Genomic DNA, 24,982 nt, shown 5'->3' on the forward strand with positions numbered 1-24,982 from the left:
TTCCTATTTAATACAAGGAATTTAAGTCTGATCTATCCTCACCTGAACTACTGCACTCTGAGAGCACGAGAGAATCCTCATCTATTATATTCTGCAATATGAATAATTATATCAGGAAAAAAGCTTTAATTGCATGTAATTCGATACAACCGCTGTGTACTGGTAATGACGTTTTCAATCTCTATATTGTTTTCAAGGAACATTAAAATCATTTATCAGAAAACATTCATTTCAGTGTCTTTTTAGGTCATGCACACATAGAGATAAGGGTCTGAGTTATAAGCAAAAGACAGTAGTAGCCAATCAGATTCCTTTATGTACTTGAAAGAACTCCAATTGGTGCTTACAGTGATTTAATTGAGATTCTGTGCTGCACACAGGGCTGCCATAAGAAATCATGGGGCCCCATACAGCCTGCCTAAGGCTTCATGTACACTACAGCTCCTAAGCTTAAAGTGGAGTTCCGCCAATTTTTTTTTTTTAAGTCAGCAGCTACAAATACTGCAGCTGCTGACTTTTAAAATATGGACATTTACCTGTCCAGGGCGCCCGCGATGTCGGCACCCGAAGCCGATCTGTCCCTCGGCTCTCGGGCGGAGGCGCCGCCATCTTTGGTAAGGGAATCAGGAGGTGAAGCCTTGCGGCTTCACAGCCTGGTTCCCTACTGCGCATGCGCGAGTCACGCTACGCGATCCTACTGGTCCCTGCTGTCTTCTGGGACCTGTGTGTCTCCCAGAAGACAGCGGGGGGACAGAGGAGGCACCGGACATGTCGTAGATATCTGCGGATACTGCGGCTATCTATGCCCAGAAGTGGAAGCAAATACCTGCATTAGACAGGTATCTGCTCCCACCTCCCCCCCTGAAAGGTACCAAATGTGACACTGGAGGGGGGGGGGGGATTCCGAAAAGCGGAAGTTCCATTTTTGGGTGGAACTCCGCTTTAAATTTTGTAGCTTTTGGTGTTTTTTTGCCAAAGCTCCTAAACTCAACTCTATAAGAGCCCTTTCACACTGGGGCGGTTTGCAGGTGCTATTGCGCTAATAATAGCGCCTGCAAACCGACCCGAAAGTGCCGCTGCTTTCATTCCAGTGTGAAAGCCCAGAGGGCTTTCACACTGGAGCGGTGCCCTAGCAGGACGGTAAAAAAAGTCCTGCTGGCAGCATCTTCGGAGCGGTGAAGGAGCAGAGTGTATACCGCTCCTTGACCGCTCCTGGCCATTGAAATCAATGGGATGGCGCGGCTATACCGCCGGCAAAGCGCCTCTGCTGAGGCGCTTTGCGGTGGTATTTAACCCTTTCTCGGCCGCTAGCAGGGGGTAAAACCGCCCCGCTAGCGGGCGAATACCGACGGTAAAACGCCGTTAATAATAGCGGCGTTTTACCGCCGACGCCGCCCCCGCCCCAGTGTGAAAGGGCTCTAAAAGCCTTAAAAAATTTAAGTACCTTAGTTTGCCACCCTTTCAGGGGCGTGTGCAATTTTGAGTCTTGACATGTTTGGTATCTGTTTACACAATGCAACATCATATTTTATATTTTACCAAAAAAAAAGATATTTGGCCTGAATGTACCAGCCATTATTCTGCCCACCACTTGAAGATTTTAGACTGAAATCCTTTTTAGGCCTGAAAAGTTTATGGTGAAAATTGGTGTTGCTGAGTTGGTTGGTTAGTTATTCTATGCTATCACCTGTAAATCTGTGTTCTATTAATACACTGTAAATGCCTCTAAGTGTTGGTGTCCATTAGATTAAAATTTGCTGATATTCCCAGTGCTATTGAAACAGATGCTGGGTCATTAGTTAAGGTTTTGGACCCTCCCCTACTCCTCTTATGTTATGCATCCACCCTGTCTCTCATGTATATACTTGTAATACAGAGCACACTAAGTATAGTGGTGCCGGTCACATTATCTAAAGCAAAATTGGGCAGGGGGTGATATTAGGCTGGGTCAGAGCACAGGGAAACATTTGCATACATATCCTGGGCTTTATCCTTTAACATCACAAAGGCACATGATCAAATATTCTTAGCCAGACTAATAACACTTCTATGCACAATTCTGCTATTGCACTTTCTATTGCAAGTGAGTGTAGATGCATGGGCAGTACAGGATAATAGGGCACTTTTGGAAAAGAGGCCCATTCGTGTTTGTGAACATAGATACCCCTGTTTCTACTGCAGTGGGTATTTCCCTTTTTCTATTTTAAAGACAAATTCCTTTCAAGCGTATATGTAAACCCTCATCTTGTAAAACAACCCACTCGATTTAACCCTTGGGTGCCGGTGCCTCCTGGCCCTTTAAAGGGTTTTAAATGCCAGGGGGTGAGTTAGAGTTTATGGTCATGTCACCGCGGTGATTGGCTGTTACATTGGTCACATGATCGCCAAGCTACCGATCCTGTTAGTCGTCGGTAACTGTGCTAGGAGCAGGCAGGGTGCGCATTTTTGGCACAGCTGTTTTTGCAATATTGCATGCAAATTTGCGGCCGCTCAGCGCCAAGGCCCACCCGCCGAGAGGCTGCACATTTGCGTGCTGTCGGTGCCAAAAGGTTAAAAAATAAATTAAATATGGAAAAGTTCCTCCAAGGGGTTGTTTAGCAGCAGAAGGGGATTGAATTGATACAAAAAAAGGGAGGTAACTGTTTGTAAAATTCTTTTTATTGTCATATGAGATTCCAATAGCATGTATAAATTAAAATATGAGCTCTGGTTATACAATACAAAACACATTTCATCATAAATAGCGATGTTGATACAGCTGAGCAAAACATTACATTACAGAATGCCAGCAACATAGATACCTCGGCGCGTTTCGACCTGTACTGTTATGGTCTTCCTCAGGGGGGTTAATTACTCTAAAAAAATTATAAACATTAAGAAACTCAAAATTCAAAACATTTCATAGTACGCACACATCTATGTACATGGCAATGGTATATTTACTGCTAAGTGGTAAATAAACCATTGCCGTGTACATAGATGTGTGTGTGTGATTTATGATGAAAAGTGTTTTGTATTGTATAACTAGAGCTCATATTTTAATTTATACACGCTATTGGAATCTCATATGGCAATAAAAAGAATTTTGGAAACAGTTACCTCCCTTTTTTTTATCAATTCAATCCTTTTTTGCTGCTAAAAAGCCCCTTGGGGGAGCTTTTCCACAGTGCACAGGGGGGGTTTGTAGGACAAGTTTGATCATTGGAGGAGAGCACACGAGTTTCCAACACAGCTAGAGAACTGACCGTGGTGTGTTCTCCTGCTTAGTGTGGTCAGTTTTTATTAGGAAAGCAGAGGATTCCACACAAAGGAAGCAATACAAAGGGGAACAGGACACTTTCCCTACAAGTACATGGCACAATAGGCACATATCAGGAATATGAAATGTTGAGGTAACATATTCTTTCATTTTAAGTGTTTTTGGTTCATTATTTGTTCTTCTCTGCTGCTGGTGATTTTCTTTTTTAAATCTGTATGTCAGTTTTCTAAAAGAAAAGCTTACCACGTGAGCGAAAAGTATGCAAAGCCATGTGAACTATCAAAGTCAGACATTGTGAATCTTATCTAGATCAATCTATAGAAAACACAGCCTCAGCACTCTGCTTGGGTTCATTAAAAAGTTATTTCATAAAGAATTTGAGACTATTTGCAGAAGAAAAATCCCAAATCTGAGCTCTCCATTGTTGAGTCCTCACAAGTCTGTTAGCATTGAAAAGGCAGTATTAAGCTCGGATACAACTGACTGGCTTCAGGAATATAAAAACCAGATGATAGAAGCCTATATTTTCCTAAATTGAAGCAGTAGCTCAAACTTTCCCTGATCTCATGGGAAGATCTGGCATCTAGTGGGATGTACGAGATATAACCAAATTCCACAACCTCCTGGAAACCGACTCGGAATCCTCGACTATCTTCCTACGTAGGAGAACAGCTTGTACTACACCTGAAATATTGCTGAAATGTGGAATTAGGGATCACATGGAAATGCTTACTTGCTTCCTAACACTTGGTTTACATAAGTGGGTGAAAAAAACCTTGATTAATTAGATCTTGTTGGTTTCTTCCAGTTTGTAATGAATCATTTTCCTGTGACTGGGGTTTTGGCCAATAACCACAAACTTTCTTCAGCACATTAATCAGAATTCCTATATAGATAGCAAGTGAGTTCTGTGAAGTCAGCATGCAGATGTCATAAAGATTACTGTACTTTGCCTTGCAGACTGCTGATGTAGGATCCTTACTAGCTTTTGTTTTGCTGGATCAGACAGTTTTCATGGACATGAATGCAACTCCTGTACTGAGAACATCTGCACTGCCATTCCAAGACATGTGTGTGTTCGATGGTTGAAAGCTCAACTCCGAGCAGAAAAAAAAATCCTTTCAGTGGGGTACTGCAGAGGCTTGTTTTGTCTAGGGGAGAGAATTTTTTTTTTTACTCACCTGTTCCTCCACTCCCCCTGCAGGAGGCGCTCACCCACAATCCAGCAGTGGACTGTCCCTTGGTCTCCTCATGTCCGGAGCAAGACTATGAACCCTGCTCTGGTCTTGATGTCATCAGGACTCTAGATCACTGGAGCGCGAAGTTGCAGAAGCTACGGGGAGGAGCGGTTATGTATATCTCCTTCAATTGTTCCCCTAGATCTAAACAAGTAATTAAAGTGGTTCTAAAGGCAAAAGGTTTTTACCTTAAAGCAGGGATCTCAAACTGGAGGCCCTCCAGCTCACAAGTTCCACAATGCCTCTGCCTGGGGGAGTCATGCTTGTAACTGTCAGCCTTGCAATGCCTTAAGGGACTTGTAGTTTCACAACAGCTGGAGGACCACCAGTTTGAGACCCCTTTAGTGTTACTAAACCCAGGACCCTGCATTCACTATATCAGGTCTCCCACAGTACACAGAACATGGAATTGTAATTATTTAATGAAAGATAAACTGATAAATACCTTTTCTCATCAGCAGTATGTAGCAGTCTTGTGACTTTTATCAGTGTCCCGCCGGGCACTGGTTAAAGCTTGTAGGAGGAGTTTTCATTCTCCTCTGGCTGTCCTATAGGCTGCTTGACTCCTGATCCTCTGTCTGGACAGTGCTGATCACATGTACCCCCCCCCCAAAAAAAAAAAAAAAAACGCTCTAGCAATACACACCAAACTGAGCATGTGCAAAGTGCCCACAAGGCTCTGTTCTATCAGCAGATGGATTGGGGACAGTAAAAGAATGATAGGATCAGAGGAGACAGGATCAAACAGCCTTTTTACACAATGCAGAGGATTAACCCCTTAGGTTCCACAGAGAGTATAACAAGCATGCTTTACTGCATATGCAGACAGATTTTACTGTTGTGGGTTTAGTAACACTTGAAAGCATAGAAAGCATTAAGGTAAAAAACTTTGATGTTTAGCTTCCCCAGCCCCTCCTTATACCTACCCGAGTCCGATCTCGATCCAGTGCTGTGCCCAAGAGCAGTGGCTCCCTCCTCTCACTGGATATAGAGCCAGCGACGGGAGCCATTGGCTTCTGCTTCTGTCAATCACTGCATGTGAGGAGAGAGTGAGGGCGGGGCCCAGCCATACTGTGTGTGTCTTCTGACAGGAGGAGGAGCCTGGGAAGGAGATTTCCCGGTGCTGAGGTCCCAGTAACTGATAACCGGTAAGTATGTGCTGGGGGCAGGGATCTGAGGATTTGTACAATAAGAGGAAGGATTTAAGCTGAGAGGGATTAAGAGTTTTTTTTTTAATGGGAAAATCTGGAGTGCCTTTGTATTGGGGTGGGGGTTGTGCTTGTAGGGGGGGATTGGCAGGAAGGGATTAAATAAGAGGATTTGTGCTGAGGGTGGCTTGGGTGGGAGAATAAGAGAATTTGTGCAAGAAGAGGGATTTAATACTGAAAGGGGTATATTGGGGTGGGGATTTGTGATCAGAGGGGAGGTTTGGAGTGGGTCATAAGATCATTTGTGTAAGAAGGAGGGGTTTGGGAGGGATTTATGCTAAAAGGAGGGATTTGTGCTGAGAAGAGGAGGGATCTGTGATGGGAGGGGGGAGATGGGGGGATGATTTGTGCTGAGAGGGGGAATTTGGGAGTTAAAAGAATTTGTATAAGAAGGAGGGGTTTGGGGGATTTATAGTGGGAAGAGGGATATGGGGGGCATTTTGTGCTGAGAAGGGGGATTTGTGCTGAAAGGGGGTATATGAGGGTGATGACTTGTGCTGAGAGGGGGGATTTGTGCTGAAAGGGGGTATATCGGGGTGAGGATTTTTGTTAAGGGGGGGAATATGGGGGGGGGTTGTGATGAGAGGGGGGACGAGGGAAGAAAAAAGAGGAATTATGCTAGGAGGGGGTATATGGGGGTGAGGGGCACTCTGCATATAGTTCTTTAGACGATGGGGGGGTGTGACACCATGTTTTACCGCACCAGGTGACACCAACCCTAGTGACGCCACTGAAGCAAAGTCACCAATTTCACTCATGCCCAATGGTCGACTTTAAACGTATTTCTCTGTAAATGTCCTTTACAAATTGATTGATGATCTTTCAGTTCATCTAGGGTACTCCATTACTTGACTGACATATGAAGTGAAAATAAAAGTCGGGGAAACCAATTTGGTGATTTACAGAAAGGAGATCATTAGTGGTCCATAGGGAGAGCAGGACGCTGGGCATTGACACATTGCATCTACTAAAGAGAGTTGGGTTCCATTCTTCACAGTTCTAAAAATGTATTGTTACAATTATCTGCTTAGGGTGGTAGGATAGAAATAGGAAACAAAATACCTGTCATTATGCCATATCATATGTCAGACACACAAATTGTTCAAGGTAATTCATAGTGTCTGAAAATTGTTGTCACTCTCCTTTTCTTTACAGCTACTTATATCCCAACTTTGATGCGAGACTCACATGGCAATATTTATGTGCTCATAGGTGGGTGGAAAAAACTTTGAATAATTAGATTGTGTTGGTTTGTTCCCATTCGTTATGAATCACGTCTTATAAACATTACTTTACATGTCCATTGGCAGGTAACAAACAAATGGCCACTGCCCCTACCTTTAACTGGCCTTCGCAGCAAGGAGCACATGGAAGGGGGACGCATGTCAAACAAAACCAAAGAAAATTCCCAGCTCAACTCACCAACCAGCTTGAAACCAACCGAATTAACAATTTGCATTAAAAACAGGGGTTTAGTTAGCACACATTTGCAAATACATGCGTAAGCTGCAGAGCCACTTCACAACACCCCAGTATTACCTGTAGTCCTATACATTTTTGAGAACCTCCACAGTAGAAGCACATGCATAATAATGGATGGATAGAAGGAATGAATGAATAACTTCTATAGCGCTACATATGCAAACTAAATCGCCCCAAGGCCCTTTTTCCGCCAGTGTCCATCTGGGTCTTCAGAAGAGATGGGTCTTGAGCTTCTTCCTGAATGCCAGATGGTTTTCTTCTGAGCGTCTGTCCGCGGGTGAAGCGTTCCATAGCCGTGGTCCTTGGACTGCGAACCTTCGTTCGCCTTTTAATATATAATGGATCTTGGGGATGTGGAGGAGGTTCTGGGTAGTTGAACGGAGAGGGCGACTTGGGGTGTAGTGCTTTATTTTGTCTCAGAGGTATTGCGGGGCTTTTCCTTGTGTACATTTGTGAGTGAGGCAGAGGGTCTTAAATGTAACCCGGTCGTTCACGGCTAGCCAATGAAGGGTCCTCAGGGACAGGGTGATTGATTCCCAGATTCCTACCTTTTGTTATTCTGAAGAAATTCATGTGTGTTTGTCTGTACTGAGTGGGTCTAATGGGAGTGGTTTCAGAATTATCAACCAGCTGTGTAGCTGCAGGGCACTAATGAGGAAAGCTGCTGGGCCTGCATCCCTTTAGACATGTTCCTATTGAAAGTATCTCACTAAAAATGAAATTTTTGTTGCAGGGGATGCCTGAAATCTGACTTGTATCTTAGTGTAGACTTCTGGGAAAATTGGTAAGCCAAACACACAAGCAGGAAATTATGTTTCTGGGGAGAGGTCAGTACTCATTCTGTGTACAGAACAACTCCAGGTAACCATATTGCATTGCATTTAAAGAAAATTACAACAGCTGCAGATTGAAAAGAAAAGGTAATTTTTAATAACATCCAATTACAATATGACTTGTATCGCAATTGTACAAGCTATATTATTTTTTCTTTATTTGCTATTTTTTTCCCTACAAAAGTGGAGTTACTCTTTAAAAAAAAAAACCTACAGAACCTTGTTTGTTACCCGGGGACTGCATGTATACCATACCTGGCCGGTGACCATGAAATTCGGAAATCAAACCTGTCATACAATGATAGATGTTTTAGGGGGTGTGGCCAACAGGGACATGAGATCCATATCTGGTGGTCTTGCCCATGTTTGCTGGAATTCTGGTCCAGGGTCTACGGCCTCTTCTGAACACTTTTCTATGTACCCTTCTATAAGGATGCCCAGCATTCCACTTCTCCACTGTCCCCTCCCAGGCCTCTTCTCATATCAACAAAAGCTGGCCACCTATCTCTTTATTGCTGCAAAGTGTGCTATTGCCAGAGCTTGTAAGAAGCCCTCGGTTGGGTTTGCAGAGGTGAAGAGCATTCTGACTACCCTCGTGTTGAATGCGAAGATGGCCAGTATACTTCCTGACTCTCATGCTAAGTTCCTCAAAGTGTGGAATCCCAGGTGGTCCTATGCTATTCCCACTCTGGCCAGCTTGGGTATTCCGGACGGCCTTAGGGTAAAATCTAACCCGCAGCCTTCACTCTCTCTTCCCGCCTAAGCCTACATCTTCTTTTTCTATTCTTGTCTTGACCATCTCAAAGCAGTATAAAGAATACAAAAATTTAAAAATATTGCGCAGTAGGTGATGGTAGGGGTAAATATACAGAGACCCGACGCGTTTCATCCTCAAAGACTTCTGCTGGGGCATACCCACCTTGTCTGGTAAGGGCATTGTACATCTATTTTTTGGGGTCGATGTCACCATATTAAGAGAAGATTTTGCCTATGTACAGGGATATGTCTAACAGCCCCTGCCTCACTATACCTAAAAGGACTATTTGCATCTGAATTGTTATGAAGTGATCCAGAATTATCCCACTATATGGTGTTGGACTTTAAATACCTTTACACTTACTACCCTGATGTACTTCTGACTCTACACTCTGGTCTATTTTTAGGGTTATAGGGTATACAACACACATCACTGTGTTATTCCTAATTTTTTGGTTTCCTTTTCACGTTTTTCTCATGCCCACACCTTGTGGTTGAACCTACAGGTTTTTTAATACACATCACTTTGTTATTTTTCGACCTTTTTTTATCTTTTCATTGTTTTCTTTTTTTTATATCCATACCTTGGAGCTGGTAATAGTGGAGTTGCTTCTTCCAATGCTGGTATATTGGATATCAGCTCACCTTTTTCATTTATTTTGTTTATGGATGTAGTCATATCATTGCATTTGTAACTTTATCATTGCTGATTCTGTTTATGGGCTATTCTGGGTGGGGAGGCCATTACCCCTCTATACACTCTTAGGATTACCATTAGTGTATTTGATATACATCTGTGGAGGTCACTATCTCCTCATTCATCCTAAACAACTAATACCACCACTATTTACACATATCTCTTGATTGTGCACTTTCATTTATCTTTTATACTACTACTAGTATCTTTTAGATGATATTACTTTTTAGCGCCACACTTTATTATTTTCACACATTTACACGGGTCAGGTTGTTGTGTTGGCTGCTTTACTTCGTAAGAGTTGGCGCAAATTTTTTAGATATAACTTCCTTCTTTATTCTACTTGGTTCTCACCCTTGCTCCTCCTTCACCCTACCTCACCCTCTGCTTGCCTATCCCTTCCTATTCCACCCTCCCCTGCAACCTTTTTTTCCCCTTTCCCCCTCTCCTCCACCGTCCCAATCCCACCCCTGTTGTCGCACTTATTACCACCTCCGCCACTAGTGCCGATGCTTCTACTGTTCACTTTAAAACATTGGAACTGTGTTTTGTTTGTATTTACAAGTAATTTGATGTTTGTTCCCCTGTGCCGGATCATTTTGCCTTCTTTCTCATCAAGCCTGTAATTTGGCTTTGTTTAACCCAATAAAAACTATTGTATCACAAATTCGATGAGCATTTGATGAGCGTTAAGGTGTGTTAAAACCGCTCCATAAATGCCTATTCCATTACAGTAAATAAACAAATCCTAATGCCCCGCAACCACACCGCAAGTGCCTGCCAGTGCGTTTGCAAAGCATTATCGTAGACTTGAATGGGAGGCTTTGAAAGGCTTCAAATGCCTCCTGATTTAGCAGTCCCACTATTGTTATTCGATTTTATTTATTTTTAATAACTTTAATTTTATTCCGTACGTTTTTTGGTTCTGCGTAACTTCTGCATACTTTCAGCTATTAAAACCATTCAACTATCAAAATGTTCGTCTCTTTTAGCTGATGTGTGCTCTTTTTCAACTTTTTTTCTACCATTTATACTTTTTAAAATATTAAGCTTTTTATCACTTTTTTTTAACATTGAAGTCAATGGGAGCATGCTTGAAATCCTTAAATTCTTCTTCCGCTCCCAAAAGTTTCAGCTCCTTCATACTTTCATCTAGAGACACCAAACAAACTTTAAAATGTTCACAAAATATTCAGCTATCTGGCTATATCTTTTCAGTTTGATATCTTTTACAGTTTTTGAGAAAAAGCTTTTTGTTTAGAGGTCATTTCAGGAAATTTTAGCCATTAATCAGAGTGTACTGTGTTTGTTTTGTTGCCATGGTTACCAAAGCTTCTGTTATACACAGGGGGGGAGGTGGCTGGAGCATCTCAGCTCTGAATACAGAGCCTGGGGGGAGGGGACAGACACACCATGTACTGATTTATAATAGAGGAATATGATGGGGCAATTCTGATGGGGCAGTTTTGATGGGGCAATTATGATGGGGCAGTTTTATTGGTGGCAATTATGATGGGTCAGTTTTGATGGTGGCAATATGATGGGCAGTTTTGATGGGGCAATTCTGATGGGGTAGTTTTCATGGTGGCAATATGATGGGGCAGTTTTGATGGGGACAATTTTAATGGAGCAGTTTTAAAGGTGGCAATATGATGGGGCAGTTTTGATGGTGGCAATATGATGGGGCAGTTTTGATGGTGGCAATATGATGGGGCAGTTTTGATGGTGGCAATATGATGGGGCAGTTTTAATGGGGACAATTTTGATGGGGGCAGTTTTGATGGTGGCAATATGATGGGGCAGTTTTAATGGGGACAATTTTGATGGGGCAATTCTGATGGGGCAATTCTGATGGGGCAGTTTTGATGGCAGTATGATGGGGCAGTTTTGATGGCGGCCATTTTAGCAATTTAGCTATTCAGCATTCCCACGCATTTTCCCCAGGAAATGCATTTTCTAGTTCAACATGAGGCTTCAATGTTTAAGTGACGTGATGCTAGCGCTTTTTGTTTTGAGTGTGAATAGCACTGTGTGCTGTACATTGTATCATATGCATTGGCGTTTGAGGGGTGTTTTTAACACCTCTCAAACGGCTGCTTTTAATGCCAGTGTGAAGTTAGCCTAAAAGCGTTTTACGGGCCTGAAAGAGAGCACGGGTAAACGCCACTCTCGTGGGTTTCTATGGGAGTAGATCACTAAGAATGCCCACAAAGCATTCTCTGAATGGTGTCCGTGCCGAGTGGGTGACCTCCTGTGTTCACAATGCAGGGCAGTTGCTCAGTGCGGGTCCCGGAGTGGTGTGGTGTCCTCTTCAGTGATTTCCAGCTTCCTAGGTCATCGACCAGGTATGCTACATACATGTGGGAAAAAACAAGGAACACCGCTCAGGTGGGTGAATCCAGATAAATAAATGAATGAGTGAAGTGAATTGGAAGACTCTGTCTCAAGGGTGCTAGAGACAGCTTGCCCGCCGTACAAACTGCAAAAAAGAAGAAATGGCTGCACTCCAAGATGATGAATATGAGTCCTTTATTAATCCATCCAAGTGACACACCACAGGAAAAACGACAATCAAGGCATCAAGGCAGACATGTTTCACACAGTATAATGTGCCTAATCATTGCCACATACATAGCTACAGTGGTCCAAGTTGGACTAATGGAACTATGTATAATAAAGAGATGCCTGAAATTTTTCTTCAAGGTTTCTGAAGCACCTGTAATGTCCCCATCCATAGAAGATGTTTGATATGCACCAAAATTCACTTAGAAACCATCAGCAAGGAAATACAGCAGCTGCCCTTTGTTAGGGATAATGACTCCTGTCTATAACAGAAGCTGAGCTGAAATGTAGTTGGACAGCTGTAGGCTGTTTATTTCAGTGCACAGAATGCAATCTTAGATCCACAGCTGCAGAAAAAGTTTGTTCCAGTTACCATTAATCAATTGACTTTTCTAGCTAAAGAAACATTTATTGGCAAACCCCGATCTCCCCCACACTTCCCATAATGTAAAGCTCAATGTTCAGTGAGTCAACACAGATTATTTCCCTCAATACTAAGCAATGACAAAGAGAAATTCTCCAATAAGGATGTCTTTTAACATATGCTACTGACTTGGATAGGTTGTACTAAGTTGAGAAACATGAGTGAATGCCTAAAATATTACCTGCCAGCTCCACTATAAATTAGCAAATAACTCCAGACAAATACAAAAAAACAAGTATATAAAGAAAATACATAAAAATGCATTATAATTCCTTCAGAAGTCAGAAAATTGTCATTTCAGAAACAAAATCTGTCATATGTCTTTATATCGGCAGAACAAGAAAATGTCTGTGTACTATAGCAAGTATCTGTGGATCAGATGCACTCATTACCCTCTTCAGAGAAGCCCCAGAAAAGACCCCAAAAAGCACCCAATCAATTCTTGAAGCAATGTACAATCAGGTCATAGACTGGGCCAGGGGGCATTTCGGATGCCCCATAAAAAGGCTGCACTGCTTCCACCACAGACATGCCTAAAGGCTCCCTGGTGAAGAGGAGTAAAAAAGTCCCCACCGTTGTCCTATCAAGTGTGGGATGAGGACGAGGGAAGGACACGGGTCCCCCCCCCCCCCCCCCAACCCGGCATGGATGGTGTCTGAGCAGTGGCTGGCTCTGTGCCCCACCAGAGGCTCTCCTCTAGACATGTGCATGACGAAAAAATGTGTTTTGATTCGTTAATCTAGTTATTTTGTTTAGTTAAATTCAGTTGATTCGTTCAATTCATCTTCGGAATTCGTATTCAGAATTCGTATTTGGAATTTTTGAATTTTCTTTGAATTTACAGATTTTTTTTGTTTCGAAACGATCAAATCGATACATTTTCAAATCAGTCAAAACTAAAATGTTATATTGTTTTCGATTCGAATGCAGCAAAGTGAACAAACAAAAGAAAAATCTTCATCAGGTTACAATGACTCATTATTTTGAAATGGTACTCTAGTAACACACACAGTCTTTGATTTCAGCAATATGTGTAGCATGAATTCGACCGGAGTTCAATGTTAAATTAGATTTGAATTTCAGTCCGAATTTCCGAAATTTAGACGAATTTCGTTACGTTATTCGGAGCATTCAGTAAAATATTTGTTTATTTTGTAATTCGGGTATTCGGCTCTATCCGAATCTCCGAATAACTTACAAATTCATCCGAATATTATTTCAGAACGAAACGAATCGCACATGTCTACTCTCCTCCCCTGGCCGGCCCTGACTGAGTTGCCCAGCTTCTCCCTGAAGCCCCCGGCCACTCCCTGCGGGCCAGTTTGGGAACCTGGAGTCGGTGCAACAGGCACCTGTCCAGCTCCACCCACCTGGTGAACAGAGAGTATCTGGAGTGGAGCTTCAGCTTGGAATGGAAGTCAGGAGGAGACAGGTAAGAGGAAGAGCAGAAGGGGGGCCGAGTTGCTGCACCATGGGCCTCTGGGTTGTACTTGCCCCCTTAGCCGAAAGTTGCCAGTCAGCCCCTAAATCGTGCCATCCATCAGTCCACATAAACCTGACATTTCATTATTTGACTGAATCTGGATAGTTAAAGTGAATATGTAGGGATCCTATCCCCTGTTCGGTAAAAGTGTGTTTTGTGTTTTTGAAAGTCCTCTTACATAATACTGGGTTCAAGTATTTTTAGTTTTACATTACCTGCCAATCATTCTGTTCAGGAGACCTGCCTCAAGGGTTTAGTGCTGGTAGTTCTGTCTGTCTTGTCAGCTGGTCAACCCCTGGTAAGTTTGTCAGCTGAGGTCTGTTGTTGGGAAGCCATCTTCATTGGACAGATGCTGACTATTGAGAAAGCTACACGTCTGGTTTGAGGCCCAAGGGCTGAAGACCGAGCCTAGAGGGTATTGCTCTTGTATATTGCAGGTGTTGTGCCTGAAGGCAATGTTTGGCCTAAATATTTCTCCTGCTGAAGTAATCACTGGAATGGAGAAAGACTAGAACCTCCAGTTTTGTGACTGATTTGCTCCTGAAGTTTTGGATGGATAGATCTAGATGCTATGACCAGGGGTATTCCCATCACTCATGGTAGTGGTGGCACTGAGGCTCCGCCATGCCCCTGGTTATGACTCACCCAGCTACTGCTAGCTGATGAGCGGCAGGAGGCCCAAGAAGGATAAACCATCTCCTATCTACCAAGCTGAAATAAATGGTTAAACTGTATTGAAGTCTAGACTTGCATTCCTTTGGAGATGTAAAAGATTTAAATGACATATCTAGGGACAAATGTATCTAGGGTCAAGACAAAGAGAGCCCTTCTTATGCAGTAAGACCCCTGTAGGTGGAGGCACTCTAAAGAATTAAAATGGTAATTCAAGTCAACATTGTTTTTTCCTAAACCAGATAAAGATAGCATAATACTACCCTCTCCTCGGACTGGCAATGCTGCTGTTCAATAGTGCCTCCGTCACGCCTCCATCCAGAGTGCAGGCACCCTAAGACAGAAGGCGTGTTACTTGTTGGACCACATGGTGAAAATTAATGAATAAGAGCTTAAAAAAAGAAAACACAGCCACCATATTTAATGATTAATAAACTGTAATAAATTAAATTTTTGTTTTTGTGTTTAATTCTAATTTAAAGTAAACTCGAGTATCTTTTTTGGATTTAAACTCAGTCAGATGACTCAGGATACTTGCCAAATTTCTTTAACTTTCAGCCAGGGTTTACCACAAACGTCTGTCCTACCCACTCTGAGGTGCCAAGATTTTAAAATGCTGCAGGAACATCTTAAAGCCATATTACTTATTTTTGCATTTCAAAAATATTATTTTTTTTTAAAGCTTTCAAGTTTATAAACTGATTTTTTGTAAGTTTATTTTAATGATAAAACATTTAATATAGGATTATACATGACACAATTCATGAAACATTATCTACTGCTTTAAGATCTGTGCTAAATTAGTTTGGGGATCCCCAACCACTGGTACCGGTCTGTGGGCTCTATGCAACTGGGATGCGGCTGGCCAGCGGGTGGACAAAATGAGAGAAACAATGGGCGGGCGGCATGAGGGACAATGGACGGGCGAGCAGCATGAGAGAGACAATGGGGCGCCCTGCATCACAGCAGTTCCACTCTCACACTGTGCAGGCATGGGCAGCAGAGAGATCACATCATCTCTCACTGTCTGCCTTCACTCTGGGACCCAGCCAATGCACATGTGTTGAAAAGCTAGGGAGAGAAGCCTCCTTCTGTGCTGTCACTGTTGCCTGCCACCAAATTGCTTTTATATTTAAAAAATAAAAAGCTGCATCTGGTATTTTTTGGTGGCAGGCAACAGTGGGAAGCTTCAGCTGGTGGCAGGATAGTGACAATCCGCATGGGGTGGCAGGTGACGTGGCAAGTGACAATCCGTATCTGGTGGCAGGTTATGTGGCAAGTGACAATTCGCATCTGGTGGCAGGCGACGTAGCAAGTGACAATCCGCATCTGGTGGCAGGCGACGCGGCAAGTGACACACTCAGGGCTCCCACTGATTCTGCATTATGGTGAGTTGAAGTATTTCAGTTTATATTACAATGTAATAATAGAAATAATGCACTTCAATCATCCTGACACCATATCAACCATGGCGTCTTGTTAAGTGAAACGTCACCACCAGCCATTGCCTCGACAAATTGCCCGCAAAAAATCGCATTGCCCCGCGGGGGGCATAATTTTCTTCCCAACCTTTGGGACTGCTGAATTAGCTCATAGCATTTTTCAAAAATGTTTTGCAATTCACAAAAAAATGCTACTAAAATACATTATTTCTTGAAGTGATGCAGTATTTTAGTGGTAAAAAATTGGGAATAACTGGTTGTTAAGGAGCCAGCACCCTCCGCGTCTTTAGCAATCATGACTCATCTACTGTCAGAGGGGTTCCCCGCTGCCAGCAGAATGTAAACAAAAGAAAAGCTGGCATTACATTTTTTTTTTTTAAGCGTAGGGTCCCCCCCCCCCCCCCAGTCCATACCTGGTCCTTGGGGGAGGAACTTCACACCAAAAATATTTTTAAAAAATTGCATTGGTCAACGACATCAGAAGAGGGTAAGTTTCTGCTTTGATGATATTGGTAATTTTGGAGAAAAAAACATTTTTTTTTGTAAAATTACTGTTAATCTCCAGTGACCATTGCCACTAGAAAAAGTTATGGAAAATAAAATATTTATGGTTGTCACCTGTACAGGAGGTGAGAGGAAATTTTTAAGGGGGGATTTTCCCTCGCTTTTACAAGATTTTTTCTCACTTCCTGTATCCCTGGACAGGAAGTAAAAGAAAATCTCCCCAGTAGGACACACACCCACCAAAAAATTAAAAAAAAACTACTGGGGTTTTAAACATTTCCTATCCTATGCAAAACGAAAAAAATATTTGGGCTAGAAATATGCTGATAACCTGGTAATCAAAGGAAATATTTGAGTAGAAAATCTGTAGGCAGCTGACATTTAGCATCTAAACAGTGTGTTATTTTGCATTCTTAGAAGTTTATTATCAGGAAAAAAAAAAAAAAGGATTGCTCTGCCAGGACGGCACAGCTGTATGCAATCATCAGGGTTCATTACAGCTACGTTTACTGTCTGTGTATTTTATTAAGCAAGCAAGATTTCTGCTGTCTATATTTGATTCTTTAACAAACATAGATGGGTCTTGTTTATTTTGACAGATCTGATAGTGTTGTCTTAACTTTCAATTTCTGCTTAAATTTGAAGCAGACCTTCTATAAAATAAAATAAAAATCTACACTGCCCATACTGCTTTGTCAAGAATAAAAACAATAAAAATAAAAAAATATATATAAATATATATATATATATATATATATATATATATATATATATATATATATATATATACACAGTATCTCACAAAAGTGAGTACACCCATCACATTTTTTGTGAATATTTTATTATATCTTTTCATGTGACAACACTGAAGAAATTACACTTTGCTACAATCTCTATCTGAACCCTCTTCCCTTAAAGTGACGCTGAATTAATATCAGGGCCGGTTCTACCACTAGGCAAACTAGGCAGCCGCCTAGTGCGCACTGCTGCCTAGGGTGCCCGGCCACTGGTGTTCATACTCTCTTCTCTTTGCAGCAAGCAACTAAGTCTCAGAATCAGCAGGCAGCCGCCACTCCGCTCCGTTCGCACATAGTGTCAGAGGCTCAGTGGTGGTAGAGGACTGTGTCTGTGTTTCGACTCCCGAAAGAATGAAACCAAGCAAACATTCATTGATGGGCACTGGTAAGCTGCTTTGATGGGCGCTGGGGAGGTTGCATTGATGGGCACTGGTGAGGCTGCATTTGATGGGCGCTAGGGAGGCTGCATTGATAGGCGCTGGTAGGCTGCATTTATGGGCACTGGTAGGCTGTATTTGATGGGCGCTGGTGAGGCTGCACTGATGGACGCTGGTGAGGCTGCATTGATGGGCGCTGGTGAGGCTGCACTGATGGACGCTGGTGAGGCTGCTTGATGGGCGCTGGTGAGGCTGCACTGATGGACGCTGGTGAGGGTGCATTGATGGGCGCTGGGAGGCTGCATTTGATGGGCGTTGGTGAGGCTGCATTTGATGGGCACTGGTGAGGCTGCATTAATGGGCGCTGGTAGGCTGCATTTGATGGGCGCTGTTGGGGCTGCATTTGATGGGCACTTCATTAAAAAGGTAGGGTATACATGGGCAGGGCAAAGGGGGTGGAGTCAGGAGTGGAGCCAGGAGGGGCTACAAATTGAGGTTTCGCCTAGGGTGTAAAAAATCTTTGCACCAGCCCTGATTAATATTTATTTGTTTATTACAGGTACCTATATAGCGCTGTCAATTTACACAGCTTATTACATATATATTGCACATTCACATCAGTCCCGGCCCTCAAGGAGCTTATCCATATTTTCCACCAAAAAAATCCGCACACTTTTTGAGTTAAAAATACATACTTGAATAGAATAATACAAAATAAAAAAACAGAGTTCAGTTTTGCGACCGCGCAATTGTCAGTTAAAATAACGCAGTGCCGTATCGGAGAAAATAGCCTAGTTAGGAGGGGGGGGGGGTTATAAATCTTCCGGGGGTGAAGTGGTTAAAGACAAGTATTTATTTATTTATTTTTTACTATAAACCATGGAAATTGTTTTTACACAATGCCTTAGCAAACAAAATGCCTTTTGGTTAAGGGTCACATCTACTGTCATTTTAAAACAATATAATGCCTTTAAATATAAAAGTGGAAGCCTCCTTGAAATGTGCGCTTTTATTTTACAATACACAAATATGCAATACTGCGAGTAGATGTTATCAATGGGGTTTTTTGGAGAGGAAAAACCTGCTGTGGAACAAATGACACCAATAAAGTTGAAAGTCTTTTAATACATAAAACTGATCCCAGGAAAGAGGAAAGGGAAATAAAGTTGATTTTAAAATGAAGCGTGTAGTAAAAGTAAAAAAAAAAAAAAAAAAAAGCTGCTATGTGTTCACAGGGTTCAGAAAAAGAACAGTTCGCATGTCAAGATTGGCCTAGGTTGACCTTTTAACCTTTAAGTATTTACTCTGTCTGCTGTCATTTCAATTGCTACGCCTTCAGGCTCCGCTAAATGTAACTCTACTTTAATATTTACTCAAGGATTTTTTTTTTCCTGCACTGCCCCCTTTAACACCTAATAGCAATATATTTATTTGCATTTTTTTTTCTTTTGCAAACATATCCCACAAAGTTTATTTTTTAATTCTTTTTACAGTTTATAATTTATTTTATTTTTTAATTCTTCACTTTTTCTGTTTATTAGAATTGCTGAACATTACCTTTTTTTTTTTTTACGTATTTTTATTTTCAGTGAGAGCTCTCAGATATTTTACAAACCATCCAAGCAATATGACCGATAGGGATCACTTAATATGTTCCTGTATTGGGGTTGATTTACAAAGAGCTCTTTCACATAGGCAATAACGCTTACCCTCTTAAAAAGTGATCTACCAGGCTGTATAACAGCAGCTGGCAGGGCTTCAGTAATGTTAATGTTATGCGCAATATTAGCAATCTGTGGGCAGCCGGGGGTGGTAAAACTGCAGCTTAGCCATCTGTTTTTACCGCCCCTAGCCACCAGTGTGAAAGAGCCCTAAAGAAGTACGTTCACTTACTTAAATCGTGTGTTACCCCAACATTTCATATTCCTGATTAGGGATGAGCCGAACACCCCCCTGTTCGGTTCGCACCAGAACATGCGAACAGGAAAAAAGTTCGTTCGAACATGCGAACACCGTTAAAGTCTATGGGACACGAACATGAATAATCAAAAGTGCTAATTTTCAAGGCTTATATGCAAGTTATTGTCATAAAAAGTGTTTGGGGACCTGGGTCCTGCCCCAGGGGACATGGATCGATGCAAAAAAAAGTTTTAAAAACGGCCGTTTTTTCAGGAGCAGTGATTTTAATAATGCTTAAAGTCAAACAATAAAAGTGTAATATCCCTTTAAATTTCGTACCTGGGGGGTGTCTATAGTGTGCCTGTAAAGGGGCGCATGTTTCCTGTGTTTAGAACAGTCTGACAGCAAAATGACATTTTGAAGGAAAAAACTCATTTAAAACTACTCGCGGCTATTGCATTGCCGACAATACACATAGAAGTTCATTGATAAAAACGGCATGGGAATTCCCCAAAGGGGAACCCCGAACCAAAATTAAAAAAAAAAAATGACGTGGGGGTCCCCCTAAATTCCATACCAGGCCCTTCAGGTCTGGTATGGATATTAAGGGGAACCCCGGCCAAAATTAAAAAAAAAAAATGACGTGGGGTTCCCCCTAAATTCCATACCAGACCCTTCAGGTCTGGTATGGATTTTAAGGGGAACCCCGCGCCAAAAAAAAAAAAAAAAAACGGCGTGGGGTCCCCCCAAAAATCCATACCAGACCCTTATCCGAGCACGCAACCTGGCAGGCCGCAGGAAAAGAGGGGGGGACAAGAGTGCGGCCCCCCCTCCCTCCTGAACCGTACCAGGCCACATGCCCTCAACATTGGGAGGGTGCTTTGGGGTAGCCCCCCAAAACACCTTGTCCCCATGTTGATGAGGACAAGGGCCTCATCCCCACAACCCTGGCCGGTGGTTGTGGGGGTCTGCGGGCGGGGGGCTTATCGGAATCTGGAAGCCCCCTTTAACAAGGTGACCCCCAGATCCCGGCCCCCCCCCTGTGTGAAATGGTAAGGGGGTACATAAGTACCCCTACCATTTCACGAAAAAAGTGTCAAAAATGTTAAAAATGACAAGAGACAGTTTTTGACAATTCCTTTATTTAAATGCTTCTTCTTTCTTCTATCTTGCTTCATCTTCTGGTTCTTCTGGCTCTTCTGGTTCTTCTGGTTCTTCCTCCGGCGTTCTCGTCCAGCATCTCCTCCGCGGCGTCTTCTGTCTTCTTCTCCTCGGGCCGCTCCGCACCCATGGCATGGGGGGGAGGCTCCCGCTCTTCTCTTCTTCTCTTCTTCTTTTCTTCTTTTCTTCTTTTCTTCTCTTCTTCTCTTCTTCTTTATTTTTTTCTCCGGGCCGCTCCGCAATCCATGCTGACATGGAGGGAGGCTCCCGCTGTGTGACGGCGCTCCTCGTCTGACAGTTCTTAAATAACGGGGGGGGGGCGGGGCCACCCGGTGACCCCGCCCCCCTCTGACGCACGGTGACTTGACGGGACTTCCCTGTGACGTCACGGGGAATGCCACAGGGAAGTCCCGTCAAGTCACCGTGCGTCAGAGGGGGGCGGGGTCACCGGGTTGGCCCCGCCCCCCCCGTTATTTAAGAACTGTCAGACGAGGAGCTTCGTCACACAGCGGGAGCCTCCCTCCATGTCAGCATGGATTGCGGAGCGGCCCGGAGAAGAAAATGAAGAAGAAGAGAAGAAGAGAAGAAAAGAAGAAAAGAAGAAGAGAAGAAGAGAAGAGCGGGAGCCTCCCCCCCATGCCATGGGTGCGGAGCGGCCCGAGGAGAAGAAGACAGAAGACGCCGCGGAGGAGATGCTGGACGAGAACGCCGGAGGAAGAACCAGAAGAACCAGAAGAGCCAGAAGAACCAGAAGATGAAGCAAGATAGAAGAAAGAAGAAGCATTTAAATAAAGGAATTGTCAAAAACTGTCTCTTGTCATTTTTAACATTTTTGACACTTTTTTCGTGAAATGGTAGGGGTACTTATGTACCCCCTTACCATTTCACACAGGGGGGGGGCCGGGATCTGGGGGTCACCTTGTTAAAGGGGGCTTCCAGATTCCGATAAGCCCCCCGCCCGCAGACCCCCACAACCACCGGCCAGGGTTGTGGGGATGAGGCCCTTGTCCTCATCAACATGGGGACAAGGTGTTTTGGGGGGCTACCCCAAAGCACCCTCCCAATGTTGAGGGCATGTGGCCTGGTACGGTTCAGGAGGGAGGGGGGGCCGCACTCTTGTCCCCCCCTCTTTTCCTGCGGCCTGCCAGGTTGCGTGCTCGGATAAGGGTCTGGTATGGATTTTTGGGGGGACCCCACGCCGTTTTTTTTTTTTTTTTTGGCGCGGGGTTCCCCTTAAAATCCATACCAGACCTGAAGGGTCTGGTATGGAATTTAGGGGGAACCCCACGTCATTTTTTTTTTTTAATTTTGGCCGGGGTTCCCCTTAATATCCATACCAGACCTGAAGGGCCTGGTATGGAATTTAGGGGGACCCCCACGTCATTTTTTTTTTTTAATTTTGGTTCGGGGTTCCCCTTTGGGGAATTCCCATGCCGTTTTTATCAATGAACTTCTATGTGTATTGTCGGCAATGCAATAGCCGCGGGTAGTTTTAAATGAGTTTTTTCCTTCAAAATGTCATTTTGCTGTCAGACTGTTCTAAACACAGGAAACATGCGCCCCTTTACAGGCACACTATAGACACCCCCCAGGTACGAAATTTAAAGGGATATTACACTTTTATTGATTGACTTTAAGTATTATTAAAATCACTGCTCCTGAAAAAACGGCCGTTTTTAAAACTTTTTTTTGCATTGATCCATGTCCCCTGGGGCAGGACCCAGGTCCCCAAACACTTTTTATGACAATAACTTGCATATTAGCCTTTAAAATTAGCACTTTTGATTTCTCCCATAGACTTTTAAAGGGTGTTCCGCGGCATTCGAATTTGCCGCGAACACCCCAAATTGTTCGCTGTTCGGTGAACTTGCGAACAGCCAATGTTCGAGTCGAACATGAGTTCGACTCGAACTCGAAGCTCATCCCTATTCCTGATATGTGTTTGCTGTACCATGTACTTGTATTAGAAAGTATCCTGTTCTCTTTGTATTGCTTCCTTTGTGTGACATGCCTGGCGTTCCTGCCAGTCCCTCTGCTTTCCTGACCACACTAAACAGGAGAATACAACGGGGTCAGTTCTCTAGCTGTGCTGGGAACTCAGTGCACTCTCCTCCAATGATCAGACTTGTTCTGACACGCTTCCTTATGCAGCTGAGAACAGAGGGAATGTGATCACTTATAAAAGGAAAAAATGTATTTAATGTATTTATAATGTTTTTTTTATATCTATACAAAAATGTTTTGCATTTCATTTCTATTCTAAAACGAATGGGTTGTTTTACAAGGTGACGGTTACAATCACTTTAAATTGGGGTTCCACCCAAAAAAACAAAAATACATGAAAAATCCTAAAAAACAAGAACAAAAAAACATTTGGATATATATTTTTTTTTTTAACTTACCTCTAAATGCCTGTTGCTAGGTGGTCCCTCGTAGTCTGCCCCTTCCAGTGCCTGGGCTGGTGACATCACTTCCCCCTCGGCACAGGAAGGGCTCCGCTCTGCTCCCTCCCTCCTGTCAATCATCTGGGACACATTACAGGTCCCAGATGACTGAGCGGCCAATCACGGCACGCGGCGCCGCTCGCGCATGCGCAGTGGGTGCCAGGCTGTGAAGCCACAACCCGGCGCCCACAGTTGCAATGCCGGCGCCGCTGAACGGAGGGGGAGATGAGCGGGGCTTCGATCCCCCGCATCGCTGGACCCTGGGACAGGTAAGTGTCCAATTAAAAGTCAGCAGCTGCAGTATTTGTAGCTGCTGACTTTTAATTTTTTTTTTTTTTTTTTTTTTTACTGGACCCCCTGGGTGGAACTCCTCTTTAAGTAATTATGGTAAAGCTGTGTTCAGTTTAGGCCCCTTTTCCACTTGTGCGACTTGTCCTGCGACTTGGAACTACAAAGTCGAATGACAAGTCGTACCCCATGATTTCCAATGAGTACCATTTATATCTGTGCAACTTTGGTCTGACTTTGATGTGATTTGAGGTCCATAGACCTCAAGATTTCACAGGCATTGCTTCAAGTTGCATCAAAGCCACACAAGTTTGAAAGGGGCCTTAAAGTGACTCTGTTCCTTAAAAAAAAATCCATTTAAGATGCCTGCAAAAAAAACATTTAAATACTTACCCCTTCAGCAGCCAAAGAGTTCAAACTTCAAACGTTACAGCCTATGGCTGAACCTCCATCATTTAACACTTCCAGGACTGTTGGATGTCTGTGTCCCCTGCCACCCATTGTGGTTCCACCCTCAGGCACCTACATAACTATAGAACACTGTAGTAATATAGGGGCCTGTGGGAGGAACCCATCATCATAACAGGGGCCAGGCTTTTTAACACATTTGGAAGTGTTTCAAATGTGAATAATCTGTCTGAGGCTGTGGTGCTTGAAGGCAGAGAAATTCAGACTCAAGCAAGTATTCAAAGACTTATTTGGCAGGCAACATGAAATTACTCTAAATACCCAATCATATGCAATAAAAATAAAATAAACATTTTGCTTGGATATGATTGGATTAGTGAAATGAAAAGGAACACAAGAGGGCAGTAAGATCAATTTATTATTAAACAACACATGTAGTAGAATAAAAAGTGCATGTCATAAGTTCTGTTGCCATCATCCAGAAACCCAGGCAGTGCAAAGATATTAAAGAGCAGAAGCCACCAAATACCAGGGGATAGCTCTGGAGCCGTTCTGACAGCACGGGAACTTGGCCGAAGGCGTCACATGCCGGAGTGGTGAAGGATACAAGTGTTTCAAAGTCCAATGTCAGTGGGAAAAATAAATGTGCCATTGTTTGTTTCAGTGGGAGTATTTGTACCCCATCATTGGTGTCAGTGGGAGTAATTGTGCCCCATCATTGGTGTCAGTGGGAGTATTTGTGCCCCATCATTGGTGTCAGTGGGAGTATTTGTGCCCCATTATTGGTGTCAGTGGGAGTATTTGTACCCCATCATTGGTGTCAGTGGGAGTATTTGTGCCCCATCATTGGTGTCAGTGGGAGTATTTGTGCCCCATCATTGGTGTCAGTGGGAGTATTTGTGCCCCATCATTGGTATCAGTGGGAGGAATAGTGCCCCATCATTGGTGTCAGTGGGAGTAATTGTGCCCCATCATTGGTGTCAGTGGGAGTAATTGTGCCCCATCATTGGTGTAATTTGGAGAAATTGTGCCCAATTGTTGGTATCAG

The sequence above is a fragment of the Aquarana catesbeiana genome, linkage group LG04 (assembly GCF_042186555.1).
Source record: "Aquarana catesbeiana isolate 2022-GZ linkage group LG04, ASM4218655v1, whole genome shotgun sequence".
NCBI classification, from domain to species: domain Eukaryota; kingdom Metazoa; phylum Chordata; class Amphibia; order Anura; family Ranidae; genus Aquarana; species Aquarana catesbeiana.